The sequence below is a fragment of the Triticum urartu genome, chromosome 6A (assembly GCF_056163025.1).
Source record: "Triticum urartu cultivar PI428250 chromosome 6A, HENAU_Tu73, whole genome shotgun sequence".
NCBI lineage: Eukaryota > Viridiplantae > Streptophyta > Magnoliopsida > Poales > Poaceae > Triticum > Triticum urartu.
The window spans coordinates 283,802,305-283,814,373 of NC_141878.1; the positions used below are offsets into that span (position 1 = coordinate 283,802,305).

The 12,069-nt window shown below is 39.8% G+C and overlaps 1 long non-coding RNA gene across 1 annotated transcript; it reads right to left on the reverse strand.

Annotated features, from left to right (window-relative positions):
• Positions 1–840: 840 nt before the first annotated feature.
• Positions 841–2,766, reverse strand: LOC147965013 (uncharacterized). The gene is made up of 3 exons (XR_015607307.1): positions 2,532–2,766; positions 2,207–2,455; positions 841–1,631 (listed from the first exon to the last, which is right to left on the reverse strand). It is a non-coding gene; the product is annotated as an uncharacterized LOC147965013 (long non-coding RNA).
• Positions 2,767–12,069: the final 9,303 nt, after the last annotated feature.

Below are 12,069 nucleotides of genomic sequence, written 5' to 3' on the forward strand. Positions count from 1 at the left end.
GTGAAAATTAGATTGTGGCAAAAGAATTTGAGCAACAATTGAAAAGTAATAATAAACCATCTAGTGTTGCTTCTGAAATTAAATTGAAAAGTGCATGTTTACTTGCCACAAAATCTGATATTGATGAGCTAGATTTCAGCAAATCTGTTTGCTATGCTTTTATGTGCAAAGAGGCATTATTTTCATTCGAGGACGTGCTTTCCTCTTTGCCCCCTGCTGTCACTAACATTTTGTAGGAGTTCGGTGACGTCTTCCCACAAGACGTGCCACCGGGATTACCACCTATTCGAGGGATTGAGCATCAAATTGACTTAATTCCCGGTGCATCGCTACCCAACCATGCACCATACCGTACCAATCCAGAGGAGATGGAGGAGATTATGCATCAAGTACAGGAGCGACTGGACAAAGGTTACATACGTGAATCTCTTAGTCCTTGTGTTGTTCCTATTATACTAGTGCCTAAAAAGGATGGTACGTCGCGTATGTGTGTTGATTGTAGAGGCATTAATAATATTACTATTCGTTATCGTCATCCTATTCCTAGGCTAGATGATATGCTTGATGAATTGAGTGGCTCTACAATTTTCTCCAAAGTTGATTTGCGTAGTTGATACCATCAAATTCGTATGAAATTAGGAGATGTAGCGACCCGAATTTGATAAGATTCGATGTCTCTGTGCTCACTGTGCTAGTCCCTGGATCGACTTGCTAGCACACACAGTACATATGAATATCAAATAATAAGTGCATCATTTACTATAACTTATGATCCAGAATTTATAAAATATTACAAACTGAGTAGCACATAGCTAACTTATTCAATAATAACAGCGGAAAGGTAGCATAATAAACGACGAGTCCATCAATGCCCACTAGAGAACATGTCGAGTGATGGCTCGCGATCCTACTGTATCTGACTGATCATCTGAAAATCCTACAACATGATAAGTTGCAACCACAAAGGGTCAATACATTGAATGTATTGGCAAATCACACAAAATGATATAGCAAACCTACATCCACAAAGCAATGTATGACAAACAAAACACACAAGTTAGTTTGGAGAAGAATGTCCTCACCTACCTCCACTACCTGAACTCACAACCGTCTCTAGTTTACTAGCCCAAGATAACCCAAAGATTCTAAATAAACATGACAAGAACTTTAGAAGTATGTCTCAAGTGCGCTCTGTCAGTGGCGCATTCTCTAGGAACAATAGAGCACTCTGCCAAGGACGCATTCACCTGATTTAAGTTCCGAAAACTAACCTCGCCTCAAGTGCGCTCTGTCAATGGCGCATTCTCTAGGGGCAATAGAGCGCTCTGCCAGTGACGCATTCACCTGGTTAATAATCCCGAGCCTACGGCTATAAACACTCACCACTTTCATGGATCACTCGAGACATGCCCACGTCTACCATAGCAAGTTGATCACACCATCACAGAGCACAATCAATACCAAACATGACAACACGGGGTACACATATCAGGCCAACACATATATCATAGCATAAAACCACACATGCATAGCAGAATATAAGATGAGCATAATCAAAAAGTGCAACTTGCCTTGAACGCTGTTGAAGTACTCTAACGCTCAATTCTGATCCGCTTCACACTCCGGACAATCTATACGATTAACAAAGGCACCGATAAATAAACCGTACTCCCATAACACCACAATAAAGTAAACATCAACAAATTCAAATAAAAACTTAAATAACAGAACTTATCAGTAGGTATATATCATCTACATGCTGGCAGGATCACAATGCAAAAAGAATCAACTGAATTGGATCAATGGTTTAAAAGATATGGCCTCCAGAAGTTTGAATTCAAATTTAAACAACTTCATATTTGAATAGTTCAACAATGTGAAATTTTGATTCTGCGGTATTCTTCTGGTCTCTACGAGTACACAGGAAAAAGAATCGATGAATTTGGAGTTCCGGATGTCAAGATAAACCTAAATGAAAATTTGATATGGAATCTGCAAAGAATAATTATGCCATAAAAGCGTTTTGGGAAGAACTGCCGTGGCTGCCGTGGACGTGCCACGTGTCGCATGATGATTGGCTGGAGGTTGTTTGCTGCTGTGGCTAACCGACGAACGTCCACTAAATAGTGCATACCGGTTTATAGAAAAAAAAGCACTGATCTAATCTAGACCGTCGGAGGGAGATCGGACGGATGGGATGACTCACCGGAGAGGAACAGAGTATGCCAGCCGGAATTGAACGAGACGGCGGCGGCACGGCTCGGATTTGAAGCTGGCGTCGCTGGAGAGGCCTCCCGAGCTCGGGGAGAACAGGACGAGGCGAGGAGGGACACGTCGAACTCCAAAACGTCCTCTGGGACGACCGGGCCTTCTGCTAAAGTATGTGAGGTTCGGCTGGAGCGGCGACGGCGGTGTTCGTCGGGGCGGAGGTCGAAGCACTCGGGTGGGTGCTTCCCTGCGAGAACTAATAGGTGAGGGAGAGATACGAGACCATGGGTAAGAGAATAGGGGCAGAAGGACAAGCTAGGAACCTTCTGTGGCGATGAAATCGAGTGGCGGAGGTGCTCCTGCGGTGGCGGACTCCGGCGAGATCCGGGCAAGGTGAAACGGGCACGGGAGAGAGGGATTTTGCCAAAAATCGGCAGAGGAGAGTAAGGGGACTATTTATACGGAGTGAAGACTGGACGAGGGACAGTAGATCGAACGATGGGGATTTGGATCGGGAGGAGTCTCCAGGAAGAACACGGGCAGAGGAGAGAGATGACAAGCGGGCCATCCCTGTCAGCGGGAGAGAGAGAAGAAAAGAAAAACAAAACGTGAACTGCAGGGTGGGCTGCGGCTGTGCGGGAAATGGGCTGGCCTACCTACTGGGCTGCGCGCGCGGGCGAGGAAAAGGAGCTGGGCTGCAGCTGTGCTGCACAACGGCATGTGCACGCGTGTGCGGTTTCTCTTTTTTTTAAACCTCTGCTACAGAAGTAATAATATAGCTAAACAAATCTAAAACAAATCAAAATAAAATTACCAGAACACATAGTAAGACATTAATGCTACTTTACAAAATAGTGAAATTTTTTAAAACACAAATACACTAGAAAGAATATTTTGCAATACACGCATATAAAGAGTATGATAACAACTATAAAATAATTTTGAGTTACTACAATGCCAAAAATAATTTAGGTGGACACCAGAATATACTCTTAGCATTTTCTAATAGGGGAGAAGTCATATTATGCCCACTCCAAATATATTGCCTTGAGTTGATAAACACTTTGAATATTCAGAAATTTTAAATAAGCATAGAAATCATGATGAAAAGAATGATCCTATTAACATTCCAAATTTTAAAAATTTGGGATGTTACAGGAGATGAATGGAAAACAGCATTCAAAACTAAGTTTGGTTTATATGAGTGGTTAGTCATGTCTTTTGGGTTAACTAATGAACCTAGTACTTTCATGAGACTAATGAATGAAGTTTTACGTGCTTTCATTGGACGATTTGTGGTAGTATATTTTAATGATATACTGATGTATAGCAGATCTTTGGAGGAACATTTGGAACATTTACGTGCTATTTTTATTGCTCTACGTGATGCACGTTTGTTTGGTAACCATTGGAAGTGCACCTTCTTCACCGACCGAGTATCTTTTCTTGGCTATGTTGTTACTCCACAGGGAATTGAAGTAGATAAAGCCAAGATTGAATCTATTGAGAGTTGGCCGTAGCCCAAAACGGTCACACAAGTGAGGAGTTTTCTTGGCCTCGCTGGATTCTATAGGCGTTTTGTGAGAGATTTCAGCAAACATTGCTGCACCTCTCAATGAGCTTACAAAGAAGGGTGTGCCTTTTGTTTGGGGTACCGCACAGGAAGAAGCCTTCACGGTATTGAAAGATAAGTTGACACATGCTCCTTTACTCCAACTTCCTGGTTTTAATAAGACTTTTGAGCTTGAATGTGATGCTAGTGGAATTGGATTAGGAGGTGTGTTATTACAAGATGGCAAACATGTTGCATACTTTTCTGACAAATTGAGTGAGCCTAGTCTGAATTATTCTACTTACGATAAAGAATTATATGCTCTTCTCAGACTTTAGAAACATGGCAACATTATTTATGGCCCAAAGAATTTGTTATACATTCTGATCATGAATCGTTGAAACATATTAAAAGTAAAGCTAAACTAAATCGTAGACATGCTAAATGGGTTGAATTCATTGAGACTTTCCCTTATGTCATTAAACACAAGAAGGGTAAAGAAAATGTTATTGCTGATGCATTGTCTCGTCGCTATAGTATGCTTTCACAACTTGACTTCAAAATACTTGGTTTGGAGGCCATCAAAGATCAATATGTGCATGATGCTGATTTTAAAGATGTAATGCAGAATTGTAAAGATGGAAGAATGTGGAACAAGTTTGTCGTTAATGATGGATTTGTGTTCCGTGCTAACAAGCTATGCATTCCAGCTAGCTCCATTCGTCTTTTGTTGTTGTAGGAGGCGGATGGAGGAGGATTAATGGGACACTTTGGCGTGATGAAGACGGAGGACGTACTTGCTACACTTTTCTTTTGGCCAAAGATGAGACGGGATGTTGAGTGTTTTGTTGCTCGCTGCACTACATGCCAAAAAGCTAAGTCACGACTCAATCCTTATGGTTTATATATGCCTTTGCCTGTACCTAGTGTTCCTTGGGAGGATATATCTATGGACTTTGTTTTAGGTTTACCTCAAACAAATAAGGGGAGGGATAGCATATTTTTTGTCGTGGATAGATTCTCGAAAATGGCACATTTTGTACCATATCATAAAAGAGATGATGCTGTTAATGTTGCTGATTTGTTCTTTCGTGAAATTATTCGCTTGCATGGTGTGCCAAATACTATTGTTTCATATCGTGATACTAAATTTCTTAGCCACTTTTGGAGATGTTTATGGGCTAACTTGGGGACTAAACTGCTTTTTAGTACTACTTGTCACCCCCAAACTGATGGACAAACTGAAGTAGTCAATAGAACTTTGTCTACTATGCTTAGGGCTGTTTTGAAGAATAATAAGAAAATGTGGGAAGAATGCTTCCCTCATATTGAATTTGCTTATAATCGTTCATTGCATTCTACTACTAAGATGTGCCCTTTTGAAATTGTGTATGGTTTCCTACCTCGTGCACCTATTGATTTATTGCCTCTTCCATCTTCGGAGAAGGTTAATTTTGGTGCTAAAGAACGTGCTGAATTGATTTTAAAAATGCATGAGTCAACTAAGGAAAACATTGAGCGTATGAATGCTAAATATAAACTTGTTGGAGATAAGGGTAGAAAACATGTTGTGTTTGCACCTGGAGAGCTTGTTTGGTTACATTTTTGTAAGGATAGATTTCCTAATTTTCGCAAATCAAAGCTAATGCCATGTGCTGATGGTCCTTTTAAGGTGTTAGAGAAAATAAATGATGATGCATATAAACTTGAGCTGCCTGCAGATTTTGGGGTTAGTCCCACTTTTAACATTGCAGATTTGAAGCCTTATTTGGGTGAGGAAGATGAGCTTCCGTCGAGGACGACTTCATTTCAAGAAGGGGAGGATGTTGAGGACATCAATACCATTGTTACACCCACAGGCCCTACTGTTATACATATTAGACCAATTGCTAGAGCTCACGCACGCCAATTAAATTACCACGTACTTTCGTTTCTTGGTAACGATTCTAATGTTCATGAGAATATGATGCTGCCTAAATTGGATACATTTGTTTTGCTTACAAAAGAAGGGCCTATCTTGGACAAGAAAGATGAACCTTGGAGCAAGTTCAAGCATGGAGATGATGGCGTGCACAAGGGGAACAAGAACGGACTTACAAGTGATGATTCCAGGACTTTGAAGCCACCATAATGAGTGGATGAAGCCTTGTAAGAAATATACAAGATGCCACTTCATAAGTTTCGTCCAGAGGCTATTCTAGCTGCTGCGTCACCTTATGTTTGGGCCAAGCCCATGTAATTTCGAAATACTTGATTATAGGCTGTTTTTAGAGTCCGTATGTGTGGGGAAACAAGAGTTAGGGTTGGTTTCGGACCCCTCCTCCAAGGGTCACAAAATCCCCCCTCTCTCCTCCATATATACAGCCCTTAGTGCATCGTTTAGACTTTGGGTTTTGTTTAGATTAAAGTTCGCCATAGCTGCAACTTCGCGTACTTCGTTTGTGTTCAACGACCAGACAAAGACATCACAGAACCCCACCTTGATCAATAAAGCTTTCCTCTTATATTCACAATATCTAGATTGCAATCTTAGTTTCTTCCTTGTTCTTCATTTGCCTGCAGGAAACAGACCTTCATGGTCAGGTAGATCGTGCTCTGGCGTGGTCAATAACCTCTCGGAGTTGGTTTAGCGATTGCTAAGGCGGCATCTTCTTCGCACGTTCGTAGTCGAATCATCAAAGTTGACTTCCTCCAAAACGATAGCCACAATCTCATCGAAAGACGGGACACCTTTGCCTCTATCAAATTCTCCATGAACTTAATACACTAGATGCATGCTGGATAGCAGTCGATGTGTGGAGTAATAGTAGTAGATGCAGGCAGGAGTCGGTCTACTAATCTTGGACGTGATGCCTATATAATGATCATTGCCTGGATATCGTCATAATTATTTAAGGTTCTATCAATTGCCCAACAGTAATTTGTTCACCCACCGTTTGCTATTTTTCTTGAGAGAAGCCACTAGTGAAACCTATGGCCCACGGGTCTTCTTTCTCATTTATTTGCCTTTGCGATCTATTTTTATTTGCTTTTATTTTCAGATATACTAAACCAAAAACCCAAAAATACTTTGTTGCACTTTTATTTTATTTGCGATCTATTTGTTCAATCTATTACAACTCTCTCCCGTCTTCGCACCAATTTCTAGCACCGTTACCCGAAAGGGATTGACAACCCCTTTAACACGTCGGGTTGCGAGGATTTGTTATCTGTGTGCAAGGGTTGTTTACATTGTGTTGCTGGGTTCTCCTACTGGTTCGATAACCTTGGTTTCATATTTGAGGGAAATACCTACCGCCATTGTGTTGCATCGTCCTTTCCTCTTTGGGGAAATACCGACGTAGCTTCAAGCGACATCAAAAGGGATTTCTAGCACTGTTGCCGAGGAGAATCAAGTCAAGATAGCCTCCTGTCAACACGCCATTTCTGGCACCATTGCCGGGAAGGATATTCAACATATACCAGGTTCCTAATCACAAATCTCATCGCCTCGCAATTTACTTTATTTGCCATTTGCCTCCTGTTTTCCTCTCCCCCACTTCACTAAAATTTGCCGTTTTATTCGCCTCTCTTTTCCGTTCGCCGTTTTCTTGTCGGTTTTGTCTTTGTGTGCAACCTTGTTTGCCATTATTATCATTATGGAAAGTTCTTCCTCTATTGCTTGCACTCCCGAGAACGGGGTTCTCAACTTTAAACAAAGGGGAGGAGAAAATTTAAAAGATGCTTGGTATAGGATTTGCAATGCTCATAATAGATCTACCTGTAAGTAATCCACCGCTGTTCTTCTTCATTGTTTTTATGTTGGCATCACCACTTGGTATAGATTCGTCCTTGATACGATTACCGGTGCAAATTTCTTCATGTGTCCTTCTCTTGATGCCTTTAATGCTATGGGAAATTTAGTGGGCTCACCACCACTTATGATCAATGAAACAACTTTGACTCTTGAGCATGTTATGGAAAGACTAGATGCTATTGAAAAGAAAATGCTCAACGAAGATCATATGGAAATTATAGATAAAAAGATTCATAATTTTTCTACCAATACTGTGTCAAAAGTGGGAGATATTCTTAAGTTGTTAAAAGAGAAGGGTACCTTAATACATGAAAGAATAGAAGAAAGTCTGTCTCGGATTGATAAACTAGAAGAAATCTTTAGTAATCTAAGCATGGCTTTTGCTTCCGCTAAACCTATCGAGAAAACTCCCGTAAGGAGGGGTAGATCCAAGAATAAGGGTGCAACTTCTAGTAATAGTAATAATGGAGATCTTAAGATGATTAATGTTCACCCGGATTTTGTTGAAGTGATAAGAGATCCTTTTTGCAAGAATGAAATCTTTCAATTTATTCCTAGGAGTATTGTTATTGAAGATCTTTATGCTAAATCTCTGAAGGATTCTAAGTGTTTGATTGAAGAGTTGAGACAAAGATGACAAAACGTAGATCCTTGCTTTATGCCTAGCTAAGGGTGTAAAACTATGGCGCTTGTTGGGAGGCAACCCAATGAATAAATTTTATTTTTGCTTTTTGCTTTATGTTCTTAAGTGTTAGTACAATTATGCTACTGTTATGAGTGTGTGTTTTATGTTTTAATTAGTGTTTGTGCCAAGTAAAGCCTTTAGGATCTTCTTGGGTGATAGTTGTTTGATCTTGCTAAAAAACAGAAACTTTTATGATCACGAAATTAATTTCATTTTTTACCAGAGGGCGATAAAATACCCATTCCACTTGCAATAGTTCAATATACAAATTTCTCAAGTTGTCCTTATTTTTCATAATTTTTGGAGTTACAAAAGTATTCGAAATAGTCAGATTGCTACACACTATTCTGTTTTGACATATTCTATTTTCTTTGTGCTGTGTGCTTATTTTGATGGCTCTATGGTTTTCTTTGATGAGTTTTTGCCATAGAAAAGTTGGAATACAGTAGATATAATACAAAAAATATGAATTGGTTTGATATAGTACTTATAGTAGTGATTTATTATTCTTATACTAACGGATCTCATGAAGGTTTTGATGAGTTTTGTGTGATTGAAGTTTTCAAGTTTTGGGTTATCTTACGATGGATGAAGGAAAGATGGAAGAGCCTAAGCATGGGGATGCCCCGACATCCCAAGCTATTATCCAAAACTGAGCAACCAACTAAGCTTGGGGAATGCCCCCGAGTGGCATCCCCGCTTTCTTCCAACGATCATCGGTATTTTACTTGAAACTATATTTTTATTCATCACTTGATATGTGTTTTTCTTGGAGCATCTTGTATGATATGAGTCTTTGCTTGTTTTGTTTTATGTTTTACATCATCAATCCTTGCTGGACACACCTATTTGAGAGAGCCAAAATTATGTCATGACTTGTTAGAATTGCTCTCTATGCTTCACTTAATTTTTTTGAGCAATGGACTTGCTCTAGTGCTTCACTTATATCTTTTTGAGCACGGTGTGCTTTAGTATTTTTGAAGAAATGCTCTCTTTCTTCACTTAGATTTATTTGAGAGTTGGTAAAATTTTCAAGAAATTCTCTCTTGCTTCACTTAAATTAATTTGAGAGAAAGAAAAATATATTATGCTCATGATCTTCACTTATATTTGTTGGAGTTTTTCAAAAGCAATACATGAAAATTAGTCCCAAAGTGATAGATATCCAAGAAGGATATAATAAAAACTTTCATGAAGATCATTGGAGAAAATAAACTTGATTCTTAGTAATAGTTTTGAGATATGGTGATGTGATATGTGAGTTATGTTGGTGAGTAATAATGCTTTAGTAAGAATATTGGTGTTAAGGTTTGTGATTCCCTATGCAAGTACGAAAGTCAATAGTCATGCAATGAAAGTATATCCTACTTATGGTGCATTATTTGGATTTATTTATGCTTAATGCTTGCTTATGAGATTATATGTTTCTTAGTTGGTCGCTTCCCAATCTTTTGCTAGCCTTCATTTGCACTAAGTATGATCACTACTTGTGCATCAAAAAACCTTTAACCCAGTTTTGCCACATGAGTCCACTATATCTACCTATATGCGGTATTCTTTTGCCATTCTAAGAAAATTTGCATGTACCATCTCTAATTTTCAAAATAAACTTCTCTTTTGTGTGTTTGTTTCGCTCGTGGAGCGACGAGGGGTGGCTAATATTTTCCATGCTAGATGTGTTATTCTCAAGATGAGTGTTTATTCACTTGTCATTGCATGAGACTAAGGCAAAGGTATTAGAGTTGCCCAGTCCGGAAATGAAAAAAACAAAATTGAATTTACATTATGTTGTCAAATAATAAGTTCCTTGGAAAGTGTTGGTATGGAGGACACCCGTGGATACGGTTAGCCATGCAAAGTGAAAGTATGGTGGAAAAGGGAATAAACTTTATTTTCCGTTTGGGAACCGCCTATGATATATCTATGCGTGGAAAGTATTGGGAAATCTAAGTTGTTTTCATTGGTGGGATAGATACACCTCTCAAAAAAAATTTATCTCTAAGTTTTTCGCTTTGCGCTCTGGCACCTCTACAAATCCCTACTTCCCTCTGCGAAGGGCCTTTCTTTTACTTTATGCAATTTTTATTTTGAGTCTCCATCTTCTCTTATAAAAGCACCAACTAAAGTATTGGGTGTAGCTAATATTCGAGTGCTTTGAACAACTAAAAGTCCAATTGTCCATGCTACAAAGAAAAGAATATGATATGACATGATAGGCAGCATTCCACATCAAAAATTCTGTTTTTATCACTTACCTAATCGAGGACGAGTAGGAGTTAAGCTTGGGATGATGATATGTCGCCAACTTATCTATAATTTTTGATTTTTCCATGCTGTTATATTATCAATCTTGGATGCTTTATAGTCATTTTATATCATTTTTTGGTACTAACCTATTGATATAGTGCCAAGTGCTAGTTCATGTTTTTTCGTGTTTTTTACATCACATAAAATCAATATCAGACGGAGTGCAAATGCAACGAAACTTTACATAGAATTTTTATGGGATAAAAGGAACACAACGGGCCTTGGCTGCGCCTGGGGAGTGCCTCGGGTGGGCACAACCCACCAGGGCGCGCCAGGAGGCCCAGGCGTGCCCTGGTGGGTTATGCCCACCTCGGGTGCCCCCGGACCGCCTCTTTGCTCTATAAATACCCCAAAAATCCCAGAACCCTAGGGGAGTCGACGAAATATTCATCCAACTGTCGTAGAGTCTAGAACAACCAGATCCAATCTAGACACCATCTCGGATGGGGTTCACCACCTCCATTGGTGCCTCCCCAATGATGTGTAGTAGTTCTTTGTAGACCTTCAGGTCCGTAGTTAGTAGCTAGATGGCTTCATCTCTCTCTCTTGATTCTCAATACAATGGTCTCTTGGAGATCCATATGATGTAAATCTTTTGCGGTGTGTTTGTTGGGATCTGATGAACATTGAGTTTATGATCATATCTATCTTTTTATATCCATGAAAGTTATTTGAGTTTCTTTGATCTCTTATATGCATGATAATGGATTGCTTGGGACTTGATTGCTTTCTTTGCCTCAAACTTGATATCTAACGGAAGGAGTTCAGTCGCCCACTTCTCCACTCGACCAGTTGCATCTCTGTTGTTCAGAATTTATGATAATGGAGCATCACTAACAACTGAAACCGAGTGATCTGAGAAGTAATGTGCAACTGTCTTTGTCATCATATAAATTCCATAAACCAACTTCTGATAATGAGGATATCTCTGCTTGGACGGGGTTAAGACTTCAGAAATATAATACATTGGGCACTGAACTTTGAAGGCTTTGCCTTCTTCTTCCTGCTCGACCGTGAGCACTGTACTAACAACTTGTCAAGTGGCTGCGAAATGAAGCAGTAAAGGCTCTATGCTGATTGGAGTAGCAAGCACCGGCTGGGTGGAAAGCAGGGTTTTGAGCTCTACAGACGCTATGTCCGCTTCAGGAGTCCACTCAAACTTGTCAGACTTCTTCATCAGTCGGTAAAGAAGCTCAATGCGGCCAGGAAACCAGTAAGCTTCTGGACATCATGCACACGCACAGGGCATTTCATTCGGAAAATTGCACCAACTTTTTCTAGGTTTGCATCGATCCCTCATTCAGAAATGAGAAAACTGAGTAACTTTCCTCCTAGGACTCCGAATGTGCACTTTGATGGATTAAGCTTGATATCATACCTTCTCAGATTGGCAAAGGTTTCGGCGAGGTCAGCTAGTAGGTCAGAACCTTTACGTGACTTAACCACGATGTCATCCATGTATGCTTCCACATTCCAACTGATTTGAGTCAGCAGACACTTCTGAAACATGCGCATGAATGT